Below are 14,286 nucleotides of genomic sequence, written 5' to 3'. Positions count from 1 at the left end.
CTTGGTGGAGTGTCAAATCTCAAGACCCCTGTGCCCAGATATATTTGGTCCTTGTGGAGCTCCTATCCTTTCCACGTCATACTAACTCCCCCTTCTTTCATATAGTATCCTGCACTCTGCTGAAGGTTTGGTTATGAGTACATGGATTAATTTCTTTTATTTGAGACAGTGGTCTAATGTACTCTAAATTGGCTTTGAACTCACTATATAGCAGAGGCGGGGGGGCAGAGGCAGGGGGGCAGAGGCAGGGGGGCAGAGGCAGGTGGATCTCTGTTTGTAAAGCGAGTCCAGGGCTGCCAAGACCACACAGGAAACCCTGTCTCAAAAAAAACAAAAAACAAACCAGACCAAAACAAAAACTCCGAGAAGCTTTATAGCTCCAGCTATAACCATGGTGATAGTTTAGGTTTAAGCTGCAATTCTTAATCTGTGCGTGAACTTCCAGCGATCACTTCAGACAGAAATGATCGCTGTCTGTAGTTTGTTGTATTAGTTGGGTTGATGCTTATCATCACAGGTTAGGCATAGTGCTTACCAGTGCATATATGAGATCTTTTTACTAGGTGTACTAGCTCTGTTCATTTTAGGGACATGTCAAAGTCTCGGAGAGCTCATTGCTGTGAAACACAGCATGACATGCAGAGTTGATCATATTGAAGGGATCTGACAGGAGCTCTGCTATTGAACATTTTGACCTTTTTTCCTTTTACTTTTCCCCTTAGTCTCTTCTCATAACTTCCTTCCTGCCAGACACTGGGCTTGTGTCCACGCACTCTCCCCTTTATTGGAGTGGGACACATATCATGAACTTTGGGCCCTGGACATAATTCCTTCCTTTCTTCTTACTCTCAACCTCTATCCCCTGACCTTGCCTCTCTTGTTCTCTGCCTCCTTCTGCTGTCAACATTTGCTTCTTACTAGAGCCCCCCACCCTTCACAAAGGGAACCCTGCAGCTCTCTTTGATTCTGGATGCCTTATGCCTTACTTCCTCCAGCCTCACACATGGTGAAATATAAATAGATAAAATGACCTTGAGCTCCCTTGTCTTACCTCAGATCTCCGCACTTGGAGCAAGTTGGCAGTTGTCACAGTGTTGAGCTTGGTTGCTGTATCCTAGTGGAAACCTTCCCTGCTATTTTGTCCTTTGGCTCCTAATGTGTGGGTTTGAATACTGTAGGCACATCATGAGTACAGCCTCTATTTTACATTCCTCTGACCCTGGGCTGGGCACAATTGTAATCACTTACTACTCACATGCTACTTTGAAGCATGGCTCTCACAGGGATCTGAAGAGGCTTGGGAACCTTCCTGAGGTGTCCCAGTAGGGAACAGGGCTTGCTAGATAGGAGCACTGGAAGTGTACTTGAGCCCTGAGGTGTCCCAGTAGGGAACAGGGCTTGCTAGATAGGAGCACTGGAAGTGTACTTGAGCCCTGACTTTTTTTTTTAATTAAATTTTTTTTATTTATATTAATTACAGGTTATTTACTTTGTATCCCAGCTGTAGCCCCCTCCCTCATTCCCTCCCAACCCCACCCTCCCTCCCTCATTTCCTTCCATATCCCTCCCCTAGTCCACAGATAGGGGTGTCCTCCTCCACTTCCATCTGACCCTAGCTTATCAGGTCTCATCAGGACTGGCTGCATTGTCCTCCTCTGTGGCACAGCAAGGCTGCTCCCCCATCAGAGGGAGGTGGTCAAAGGGCCAGCCACCGAGTTCATGTCACGGACAGTTCCTGTTCCCCTTAGGGAATCTACTTGGATACTGAGCTGCCATGGAGCCCTGACTTTTAAAGTTGCTCTCTGGTTACCATGTTTCTATTTTTTTTCAGTGATTATGCTAAACAGTGTTATTATTGTGGGTTATTTCATTAGTAGATGTGATTTCCTTTTGTATAAATTTATTTTGTAATTATTTGCTTATTTATTTTTATTCTGAGGAAGTATCTCATGATGTCATGTAGGCCACACTGGCCTCAAACATGTATGTAGCTGGGCTGTGGGAGTTCTTAGAGAGAAGTTCTGTGTTTCATAGGTAGGTCTCCATGTCCCAGGCCTGACAAGTGGCTTGCTAGCTTCAGGCTCTCTATGTCTCCTGAAATATGATCCAAGCTTATTAGTATTGGAAGTATATGGAAGAACTCCAATTGTGCTTTCCCTGCTGTAGTCATGTAATCACCTTGCAAATGTGCAATCTTTTTGATATGACTTAAGTTAGCCAACAATTTAGAGGATAAAATAAAAAAGTATTAGTCAAATTAGGCAAGGACACTTAGTGATAGTTTAGTTAATCTCTAACTATTAAACTTTTAAAAATTAATTTTCTTTAATTAGGTATGAAGCTTCTGAAAATATTATGTTGGAATGTGGTTATTTTTATGGTTTCTGCTTTATCCTGAATCAGTATGTAGAGTTTATAAAATTGTACACCCACTAAAGCTTAACACATAGTGCTGGGTGATACTATTCCTAAAAAGGCATCAACAAACATCCACTCACCTTAGATAGGGAACCAAGAAAGGCCAAAGTGAGTATACCACCAAAATCCAACAAGCTTCACCAGTTCATTATATTGGGGTCTGTTTACAGGAACATAGGTGAGGGGTTATGTATAGAAACAGAAATGATTCAGAGACAGTTGCATCACTAAAGCCCACTCTATTGTGGGCGCGTGAAAACTGAAACCCTGGAGTTACTTACATAACCTGCGTGCAGTTGCCCAGGTTGGAGAGTGCCTGTTCAGGCAGCTCAGCTGGCCTGAGTCTCCTCCAGGCAGCTCTGACCTCTGACTCCCTGGGACAGTTGGGTTGGTCTGTAGGTGGTCCTTATTGCTGCATGTGCCTGGGCAGGGAGGGCCTTAGTATCTTCCTGAAGTTGTTTACTTCCTGAGTTTAACAGCTTCCCTAGATGGAATTTTTTCATCTGCCTTAGCAGAGCGGTTCTCAGCCTGGGGCTCTAATGACCCTTTCACAGGGGTCACCTAAGGCCTGGGCATACACAGATAGTTACGTTATGATTCATAACAGTAGCAAAATTACAGTTATGAAATAGCAACAAAAATAATTTTATGGTTGGGAATTACCACAACATGAGGAACTGTGTTAAAAGATTGCAGCATTGGGAAGGCTGAGAACCACTGCCTTATAGCACACTTGTTTCACCTTTCTAATTAACGTTCTGTGTTTTAATGAGTTTCTCTTCAAGATGGATCTTGATCTCAGAAGAAATTGCCACTTAAAACATATGTGCATATACGAGAGGAGTAAAGAAACCTCAGATATTCAATTTATTTTATTTTATTATTAATTAGAGTTTATTCACTTATTCATTTTATTTTTGCTAGATACTGCTACTTCATCAGAGGGAGAAACTCCTTCATAAAAATGTGTGTTATATCTTTCCCTGCAGTTCTTATCCTAGGTGCTCAGTGTTGTCGTTACCTAACAGCCATCCGTTTGGAATTACGCCATCTTACTCATTTGATTTTACTTTTCTTTGCCCTTTAGCTCAGAGCAGTTTCATCTTCACTGTCTTTTCTAGAGGTGACTCTTGTGGTCTGTCACAGGTATGAGTGAAAGTGGGAAAGGGAAAGTGCCCAGATCTGATTTAAGTTGACCTTGATTTGATTATTAGGCTGGCCACTCTGCCAAGTCACTTCTGGGCCACTCAATTTTCTGATCTCTGAGATATGGGGATAATTGGCTTGTAGGGCAGTTTGGCATATTAGTAATTGTAGTAAGTATACAAAGAGTAGCGGCCATGATGATGAAGAGATAGGCTGTGTCTTAGGGGAACCTGAGGACCATTTAGCAAGCTTGGATTCTTAGTCTAGGGCCATTTGGCTTAAAGGAACAGGTGTAGTATCTCTTTAAGCTCAGGAAAGTGAATTCTAAGGTTATAGGAATCAAACAAGGCATTGCCTGCCCTCATAGTGGATTATAGCCTAGAATTGACAGTCAGTACCTTCTCACTTCTCTCATCAACCATGCAGTCTAACTTTGTTCTTCATTAGGCATCCACCATTGTTCCTCTGCATAATGTGACTCTTATTCCTCCCAAAGCAATATAGGCAGGGTTGAGACCTCTCCACGTGCATCTTTGTGGTCCGGATATGAGCCTTAGGTTTAAGTTAGGCAAAAGGTATGCATTAAGTCTGCTGTCATGGGCTGTGGTCTTGCCCATCAGTGCCTTGGTTCATTCTGTCCAGCAAGGTGATCTGATACTGTCCGAAGTGTGTGAAATCTCAGACTTGCCCCTGGCTTCAGCCTTTTCCTTCTCAGTGTGCTATTCCTGGGGAACTTCAATTTCTTCAGGGTGAAGAGATGTTATTTCTGATAGCCAGAGGCAGCAGAAATTTGTCTTTAGGGTATTTTCCTTCCAGAAAGGTTACAACTTTGTGTATAGAATTACCGAGGAGAGAATGAACAGTTGCTGCTTCAGGAATTTGGGGAATGCTACCTGCAGAAAGGAGCTGGAGCAGGGCCAAACACCAGCCAGGGCTGGCCTTCCTGGGAGTCATTATGACCAGGGCTATCTGTGTGAAGACAGTAGAGAACTTCTTAGAAATAGTGCCCACTGTTCCAAGGGCCCTTTCGAGTGATGTTTACCTAGTTGTTAGGTAAGTATTTTCCCCTTACCCTCTTTTCCTTAAACAAGCTTGACTGTTCTTTATGCCCTTTGGACTAATCCTACATTAAAAAGCCAGTTTTGTTTGCAGAATTAGCCGAGTTTGTCCCAAAATTGCTTTTATTGGCTTTTAGTGTTTGGGGAGTATTTCTAATGTCTTTAGTAAATGACTCTGGAAGCATAACCAAACAAGCAGTAAATGTCTCTGGCCAAACAAGCTGATTAAAAGACCCTGAAGTAAATGATTATTTAAGCACAGCAACAACCTCCCATCATGTAACTTATATAATACACTGATTTGATGTTAGTATTATGTATTACTTAAGTTGATTATGTGTAAAGTGTTTTTGAACATGCACAGTGTTTGTGACTCGCTCGAAGAATAAAAGCTCTCGTCCTTAAGTTGGTGTAAGACCGAGCTTCTGCTGTCTTCACTGTGTTCTTGAGTCTTGCTGTGTGTTTGAGTCTGGCTTGCTGCCTGCCTGATTCCAGCCATATGCCTTTTAATGATCCTGTGCTGGCTATCCCTTGCATCTGAAAAACTTGTTTCCATATACAGATAGCTAACTTTTTAGCCCACCTGCTGCTTTTTCTTATGTTCTTTATGTGTCATTTTCTCAACCAGACCTCCATTTAGTCCCAGTTCCCATGTTTATCTTTGACATTATGTGTGTGTCTGCATTATGTGTGGCTCTGCACATGGTGTGCAGGGGTTCTCAAGAACCAGAAGGGTCAGGTCTTCCAGACCTGGAGTTACAACTGCATGGGTGCTGGGAATTGAACCTGTGCCTTCTGGCAGAGAAAGCCAGTGCTCTTAACCATTGTGCCATCTCTCCAGCCCTAGTTCTCATATTTAAAATTGCAGTGTACAGCCTCACCTAAATTCTAGATTCCCCTTATGGTCACATACTACTTGTCATTTCACAGAGAACCCATGACCTTCAAACATCATCTGTAATTTCACATATGATTTTAAGATTGTTTCTTTAGTAGAAAGTAAGTTCTTCTAGGGTAAACAACAAAGCCAAAAAACTTTATTTATTGCTGAATACCTTGTCAGAATATAGTTGTGTTTAATGAACACTTACATGAATGAATATTTGAGGAATCTGTCTGGATCTGTATTGCAAGCTTTAATTTCTTTATGGCAATAAATTTGAACTTGGTCTTAGATGATTGCTATGATGTTTGCATGTCAGCGTGTATTTAAGAATATATACTTAGCAGGTAGGTGCTCTTTTTTGTCATTGGATGTTTAGAGGACTTCCCCCTTTATTTTGCATTTCAATCATTTCTTATTTGTATCACTTTGGTTATCAGGTCCTAGAAAGGGACTAGATGCTCTTTATATTTAATCTAATGTCATACACATGTTGGTAACCTGGTTCTGTTGTATGATTGGAAACAATGAGTATTATGAGACGTCTTCAAGAATCCCATCTCCCAGTTTTTATATTTCAGAATCTTGTTCTCATTTACATTATTGTGTTAACAGGTTGGATGAACATGTTGTGTAGCTTAACTCATCCAAGATGGCATGATGTTGTTTACATTTACAATAAGGGAAAATGATAGATTTCTTTTATAATACACCATTAATAAGTGTCATAAAATAGAAAAATAAGCTAAGTCAATATATTATTGTTGCCACAGAAATTGAATTTGTGTCAAAAGGATTTGTGCTTGTGATGTAGTGATTCGTATATTTTTCTTGGAATTAAGTCCCTAGCAGGTGACAACATCAATAATTCACAGAACCAAGGAGCTTTTTGAGATTGGTTAATTTATATATGTGAATTAGAAAACAAATGAATAATGTGCTTAATATATTATGACACACTGGGAAATATGCGTTCAAAACTCAGCCTATTAAAAAAGCTGTGCTTATTTATTAGGCATATTTTAGGTCTCCATTTATTTCTTACTAATGCAAACAATTTTATTTCTAAAGAAGATTCTGTATATATTTGATTCACTGTGAAAAGTGTTATCTGTGGTAACTTAGAGCTTTTTTTTTATTGTAAAAATGTACATTGCATGCAGCTGGCTAATGTGTAAGATTATGAAAGCCATGCCTCAGATCCCACATCCTAATTATATAAAATCAGCAGTGGTTCTTGTCTTTAAATACAGCCCGCCTTATGTTGTAAGCATTTTGCTGTGCTTTAGCCACACAGGAGGGTTATTGAGGCAGAACATTGAGATCATATCATGTGCCCCACGACTCCCTATTTAACGTCATCTGGCCTCTGTCTTCTCATTAATCAGGTGAACTAAGCCCGTTACCACAAGTTAAGTGATCAACAAGATTACAGTAGGTCAGATACCCCCACCCCACTCAGCCTACCGATCATGTAATGTGTTCGGAACTTCATGCAGATAAGCTCATCAGTGACAAGAATAGACTGAGGGAAATAATCTTGGTTCTTGAGATCTGCAGAGCTGAAAAACACCTTGTGATTAAGGTGTGTTTCATTTCACCACAAGTGACATCTCACCCACCCTGACATCTCACTCATCTACATAAACTGCCCCTCAATCAGCTTTCCTACAGCATGGTCTCTAGGGATGATAGTCCCTGCCATCTTATGATTTCACCTCGTTTATGATGAAGCTCTTTCCCTACTGCTGCCCTTGCTTCTCGGCTTGCCTTCTGCTGAGTGGCCAGGGCTTTTGTGCACTAACATGATTCATTCTTTCCTTGTTTTGTGTGCTGTTGCAGTGATGCACACTTGTATGTAAACCTTTGATTGTGTGTGCTCCTCCCCAATATAACTATTAGAATTCAAAGGGTACAGAGGATGTGCCTGGGGTTTGTTTTACTCAGTCATTCAGTCAGTCTAATCAGATTTCTTCCAGGTGATGCTGAAATATAAGCAAAATCTTTCTCAGGTGTGTGGAACAATACATGAAGCTGTGTTGGCCTCAGGAATATTCACTCTGAATTCCTGATTTGGACCAGAGCCTAGGAGGCCAAAGCACTCTCACAGGCTGCCCGGCTTAGATAAGCTTCACCTGTCTGGGTGCTCTGGAACTAGTGCATTTTCCCTTAGAGCAGATTGTTGCTTTTTATCCTTCCCCAGATGGAAGCACACTTGGAACTCGCACTCTTAACCTAGAACTGAACCCATTTGGAAAGTGCTTCAGAGACCTGCCCAGCATTTCCCTGGATTCACCAGGGAAAGTGGAAGTGCTTTTGATCTGATAGTATAGATTCAAAGAACAAGAGCAGCTGAAGAGAAAATCTTAAAATAGGTCTTAAAACTGCCTTACTAGAATTAGCTATTGTATTTCGGTTTAGTTTTTGAATGAGTTCATTGAGGGAAGAAGAATAGAGTTATATTTGAATTTTTCAAAAAATAGCTTGTTCCGTACCCAGACACAGTGATGCATAGTATTGGAAGGAGGTCCAAACAAAAGTTGTTCTTTAAGGCTTGTTTTTCTGGAGGTGTGGGCCTTCTTAGCAGGGGATGCTTTGATCATATTGAAAATACTGCTGCACCCTCATAAAAATGTGTCTTTCTAGCCTCTTCTGGAGCTTCATGGATGCTACCTTCATCTGAAAGCAGATCTTTCCTCTTTCCACAGTATTGTGATTATGGAAGAGGGAGACATTGGTCCTCTATGTGAACAAAAGAGAAACCTGGTTAAAGGATGGTGTGATTGCCTTTCTGAGCCAGTCAGGATTACAGTGTATATGAATGATTAAAAGAGACTGTAGAGAAATCCCTACCATTTCTTCTCTGACATTTCTCCATACAGACTAAAAACATACTCCATTGCTGCACAAAGCGCCAGTCAAATTAAAAACTTTTCTTCATGTTATCAAAGAGCCAGCTTTACTCTTATCCTAAGGGTAGGGAAGCTACAGTGTTATCTTTTGTACCTTTTTGAGATGATAATCCAAGGACCTCGAAGAATGATATGTTCACATCTGTGTTGTAGTTCTGTGAATACGTGGGAGATGATCCTGTAGGTTTGTTTAGTGACATGATTAGAAATAATAATTATTTCATACTCTTTATAATTGGTGTTGACATTAAGAAAAACACAGGCATGTGAATTAGAAATGTTATTAGATTAAAGTCTACATTCTTGTTACTGGTATGAAGGAATAGTCTGGACCTCAATATGAATTCAACATGCTCTCTCCAAGCACAGGTATGATTAGGGGAAGGCTGATCCTTGGGTTTTCCACTCCAGGCATGCTGGTTAGTAAGCTTCCATTTCATATTTTGTGAAACAAATAGTGTTGTGTCTGTTTTTATTTTTGCTTTTTAGTCCAAGCCGTCTCCAGAATGCTAGAATTATAGGCATGTGTTACCATGCCCAACTCATGTCATGATTTGGTGTACTCCTCAGTTATTTAGGTAGTAAATGTATTCTTTTGAAGGATTTACTCTCTTCTTAAAATTATGTGTGTGTATGTAGCTGTATATCATGTGAGTGCAGATGCTTACACAGTCCAAAAGAGGGTGTCAGCTTCCCTGGAACTCAAGTTTATAGGTGGTTGTGAGTAACCTGCGGGATGCTGGGAGAGCAGGATGAGCTCTTAACTGTTGAGCCATTGCTCCGACTTTTATGAAATGTATTTTTATGAGATTAAATGTACCTTAGCAGCTGGGTAAACTGCTTTGAAAGAGTGAGGGTTGATAGTTCGTCTTATACACCAGACATTGTTGAATTCTCTTAACTGCTTCCTTTCCATACTGACGTCAGAGCCTGTCCCAACTATTCTAGCTCCTTGTTTCTCATTTCTTTGAATTTTTTTTCCTTCTATACCTTTCATGTGACTTGTTTATAAGTCTTTTAAAGTACAGCTTATAAAAAATTGAAAAAGGCGGCTGAGGCAACATTGGATAGTCAGTGCTAGAGCAGAATGTCTTGTCTGAGTGAGCATCACCCTTATCAAAGTACATGCTAGGCACTTCAGTTCCTAAGTGCCACCGTAGACCTGCTGACAGAGGATCTGGGGCTTTGTACCTTCTTTCTCAATGGGAGCTGTGATTCCTGTGCACACGGACAAGCTAAAAGCCAGCCAATATGCAAGGTCTAGTTTATCAATGGTGTACCTAAGTCAGGTCTCTTTGAAGGCTTTCTTAAAGCTGTGTCCTAGTGGTGATCCCTTTAGCAGCCCAATTAAATGATGGAAAGCTAGTGGATTAAATTGTATCGTACAAATGTAAATATTATCTTTGGTTTTATGAAAACAGTAAATTGATCTAATCATGCTAGGTTGATACTTGATGGCTATCCTGCTCTTAATGACATTAAGGGATAGATACTTTGTTCTGGTGGCTCCATGTGTTAACTATAAAGACTGGTAAGGTTTGGACTATGCCTTGGAATCTTTTCTTTGCACTTGCCTCTGGGGAATGCATGGTGGTGCCTTGTATATTTTGTATTTGTCTGTTGTTGCCTCTTTATTATCTGTCTTTGTCTTTTTACTGTAAATGTTGATGGGGAGGAACTGTGTCCTCATCCCTCTTGTGATTCACAGCATTTAGTGGTATGCTCTGAAAGTTCTAAATCTATCTTTTGACAGCATGCACTATCTTCAATAAAAGTTTTGATGCATTGCTTAAATGGGAGTATAGAAACCTATGTTCTATGTTTCTACTTTTTTCCCTCTCTCTTGGATCCTATGTTCTTTTGAAGAAAATCCTATAAAAGCCTCCTTCCTCCTTTTTTTTCTCTTTTAATTCCACAGTGACCTTCTTGACCGTTTGTCCTAGGAACTGTCATTAGTAGAAAGCATTGTTACCTCTCTGTAAATCATGCCCCTTACTTTTTACTGAGAAAATAGAATTAGTAGGTTGAACATAGGACCACAGCAGAAAGGGTGAGGTTTTGGCTTGGGAAAAAAGTCTTAATGGCCTTCAGTTACGATTTAGCCAATTACCAGTTGTCCTGTATAGAGAGTGTTGTGTATTTTAGTATCAGCAGTGTTATTCTGGTCCACTACCATAAAGCATTAAGAATACATTAGGCCACACAACTAAAGGTCAAACAATCACATTAATGTCTAAAAGTATATGTTCTCAAGTTTTTATTTACTTTTTTTGTGGGTAAATATAACCCTAATAATTCTAATGGGTTATTGGTCCCCCCTCCCCACCACCAAGACAGCGTTTCTCTGTGTAGCCTTGGCTGTTCTGGACTCGCTTTGTAGATCAGGCTGGCCTTGAACTCACAATGATCTGCCTGCCTCTGCCTCCTCAAGTGCTGGGATTACAGGTGTGCGGCACTGCGCTTTTCTAGGTTATTAGTTTTTTAAATGGTGTTCTCACTTGCTTCCATTTACTAATCTTTAGTTTTTCCTTCTTGGGGTGGATGCTGATAATGTTGCTCATGATCTGATGATGCATGCAGTTCTTTCTTTTCCCCGGAAGATGGTAAAGGCTGCTGTTAGTGGCGAGGAAGCCATATGCTTCATTTAAAGGTGTCTTGGTTAGCCAGCATCTTCACTATCAGTATACTATATCTTTGCTATACAGTTCCCCCTGCCCCCAACAATTAAGGGCATTCCCTTTACATTTTGTATACTCAAAAGTAAGGCCAGACCCCCAGAGTTCTCAGAGGGTTTTGTGCCAATCACTCTTTTTCACTCTCCGCAATTTCCAGTCAGTAGACAGTCTTCATTTTACAAGTATATAAGCCAAATCCACAGGCCTTCAGAGAGTGGAAGCTTCATGATGATATGACTTGAATTGATTATTAACATTGAGGACCGGGGGATGTTTCACTGCGTAAAGTGCTGCTTGTGCACGGTTAAGGACAGGACTTTCGATCCTGAGAACACATGTAAGCCAGCTGAGATACTGTGAGTCAGGAATTCCTTGATGTGTGGCATGGAGGTTAGGGGCAGAGCCTCAGATCTCCTGAGGATCTGGGCAGGGTAGCTAGGTGTACATAGGGAACAAGATACCCTGCCTCAAATGGGGAGGATGGTGAGGACACACACCTGAGGCTGTCCTTTGACCACAAAATCGCTATTGTGGCACACATGTGCCCACATTCACATGCACACACTCCCACATATAAACACATCTCTCTCTTTCTTTCTTTCTTTTTCTCTCTCTCTCTCTCTCTCTCTCTCTCTCTCTCTCTCTCTCTCACACACACACACACACACACACACACACACACACACACCAGTCAAGCATTCCATAAAAAGTTGTCACATGTTACAGCTTTTTTGCTTGCTAAGTAGTGCTTGCATGTTTTTCCTTTAGGTTTGAAGCAGATTGCTTTTGGACACTACAGTTTTTAGGGGAAATTACCAGGGCTTAGATCTACTCAGTTTTGCTGCTCACATGTGAAGGCAAATAATTATGTTTGTGAAAGTCACATTTTGAAAGCAAGTTTTTTTTTTTTTTTTTTTACTTTATTGTTTGGATACCGATTTCTAAGGTCAGGTTTCTAGCTGTCCATTGGTCATTCAATACCTTCAGGCTTGTCATCAGTCCTGCCTTTGCCACCATTCCAGACCCTTCTGGCTTGTCCTGCTAGTGCTGAGAATCGATAGAGATGTGTTTTTCTGAGGAGTAGGAATAATGAACCTGACCTGTTCGCTTCTTTTCCTCAGGCTCTGATTTGCTTCTCATACCTTCGTCCCTTGAGATTTTCTGTGGTTCCTACCCCTGTTTTATGATTGTTTTGATTCCTCGTGGTTTTCTGTGTAAAGTAGTGTATTTAGTAATATGCTGTATCTGGGTTTATACATACCTAAATAGTCTAGTTCATTCAAACTTTGAATGACATTTAACTCACTTTGGAAACTAATACAACGAAAGATAACCTGATTTTTACATGTGACTGAAATGAAAGCAGTGAGCACGACTCATCTATCTATCTGTCTATCTATCTGTCTGTCTGTCTGTCTATCTATCTGTCTATCTAATCTTGTTTTGGCAGTGTAGTCCAGTCTGGTCTTGGTCTTATGGTCGTCTTGCCTCAGTTTCTCAAGTGCTGGACATATAGTGTGCTAACACATTTAGCATAGACTTCTGATTTGAAAGACTGTCTAATTCTTGGCCTTTGCAGACATATATACCTGTTTTTCTTGCATGCTTCTATCTTTTGATTTTATGTCATGTGACTTTCATTTCTTTTGACTTCTACTCTGATTTTTTTTTTTTGAAAACCAAAACCCAGAAAACATGTATCCCAGAACGGCCTCAGATTTGTTATGTATTCTATGCTGGCCATGAACTCCTGATTCTTTAGCATCTACCTCCCAAGTGTTTGAAATACAGGTTATTACCAGGATATTGATAATTTAGACCTCCTCTGCAGGTTTTAGTCAGAATTTTTTATTTCTCCTAAAATTGTCTATTTTCACTGTTTGCCCTTAAAAAAAAATCTATCACTTTTATGGTATTTTCCTGAAATAACTCCTGTTGGTCTTTGCTAGTATTTCCATTGGATAAAGAGGTGGCATACTATGCTAAATAGGATTTCTGCTTTATACTTGATTTCCTTGACTTTGCTTTTTAAGAGTTAGACCACATGACGTGTTCTCTCAGAACTTGACACGTGCCTCTTGTGTCACAGGTGCTTGAAATGACTCCGTTCAGGGAGCCAGCTGATTGTAATTGAGGTAATAACCCCCATTGTAGAATATCAAGTAGATGTGCTTAACCAAAGTCAATGTGCATAAACCTGTTATTTTGGGAGGTGCACATATAGCAGGTAGGTTTTGCACCTGCTTTGAGAACTGTGTAGTTTTGATATTTAATTGTAGTATCTGTCTCTGGGGTGACATTGGTTCTAAACTTCACAGGCTTGCTCAGGATCACATAATAGTATTATTAATAATCAGTTTTTCATATACTAAGATTTTAAACCATAGTACATAGTTCAGTATTATTACTTATTATTCATGGTCAAAGTAAGGTGATTTAATTCGGCAGGTAGTTGAATCTGGAACTTAGTGGAGTGGCCAGTCATGCTCATTAACATGCCTCCTTCTCTTGTTACACAGTTTATTTCTGGTTCTTTCAGGTACTTTTTTCTCCCTTATTAGTAAGGGGCATGTTGGTGAAGGCAGAGAATAAGGAATACTATTTACACGGACAGATTTTTAGTTGCGATCATCATTATGGTAACGTTTTGAACATAAAGTTGTTCCAGTAGATCAAAATGAGTGCAAATTTTATTCTGTTTCATAACTGTCAAATTTAACTATGTACCTCTTACGTGTTAGACGACAATTGTTAGCACGTCTTTTATAACCATAAATGAATAGATCTGGTTTCTTGTTAAAATGTTTGACCCTTTCTGTCTTTGAAAGTGCTCATGCTCCAATGAATAAGGAAGGAGAATTGGAAACTGAGTACAACTACCTGAATACAAATTGTTGCCCTGTGCTTGGTTATTAAACAGATATTTTTCTTCCTCAATACTTTTTCTTTTGAACTATGCTTTGTGGGAAGCTAATTTATTCATTTTCTAAAGTGGCCTTGTTTGCCTAGTTAGGAAATCAGCAAAAGAGGTCTCAAATAAGCCACAATGAAATTGAAAAGTGTCTTCTGTCACCACTGGTGATAAAGTGTTGTTAAAGATGCAGATAATCATTCCAGTACACTCTTCAGCGTTACTAGAATTATTTAAGTTCATTAAGCCAGCAAAGTATTTCGTTTTCTATTATGCTATAGAC

General features: G+C 40.1%; 1 protein-coding gene across 1 annotated transcript in view; it reads left to right on the top strand.

Annotated features, from left to right (window-relative positions):
- Positions 1-14,286, top strand: part of Diaph3 (diaphanous related formin 3) — a 485,489-nt gene that overhangs the window by 8,560 nt on the left and 462,643 nt on the right.

Source organism: Meriones unguiculatus, chromosome 9 (assembly GCF_030254825.1).
Source record: "Meriones unguiculatus strain TT.TT164.6M chromosome 9, Bangor_MerUng_6.1, whole genome shotgun sequence".
Taxonomy (NCBI): Eukaryota; Metazoa; Chordata; class Mammalia; order Rodentia; family Muridae; genus Meriones; species Meriones unguiculatus.
This window is presented reverse-complemented; position numbering and strand designations above follow the sequence as displayed.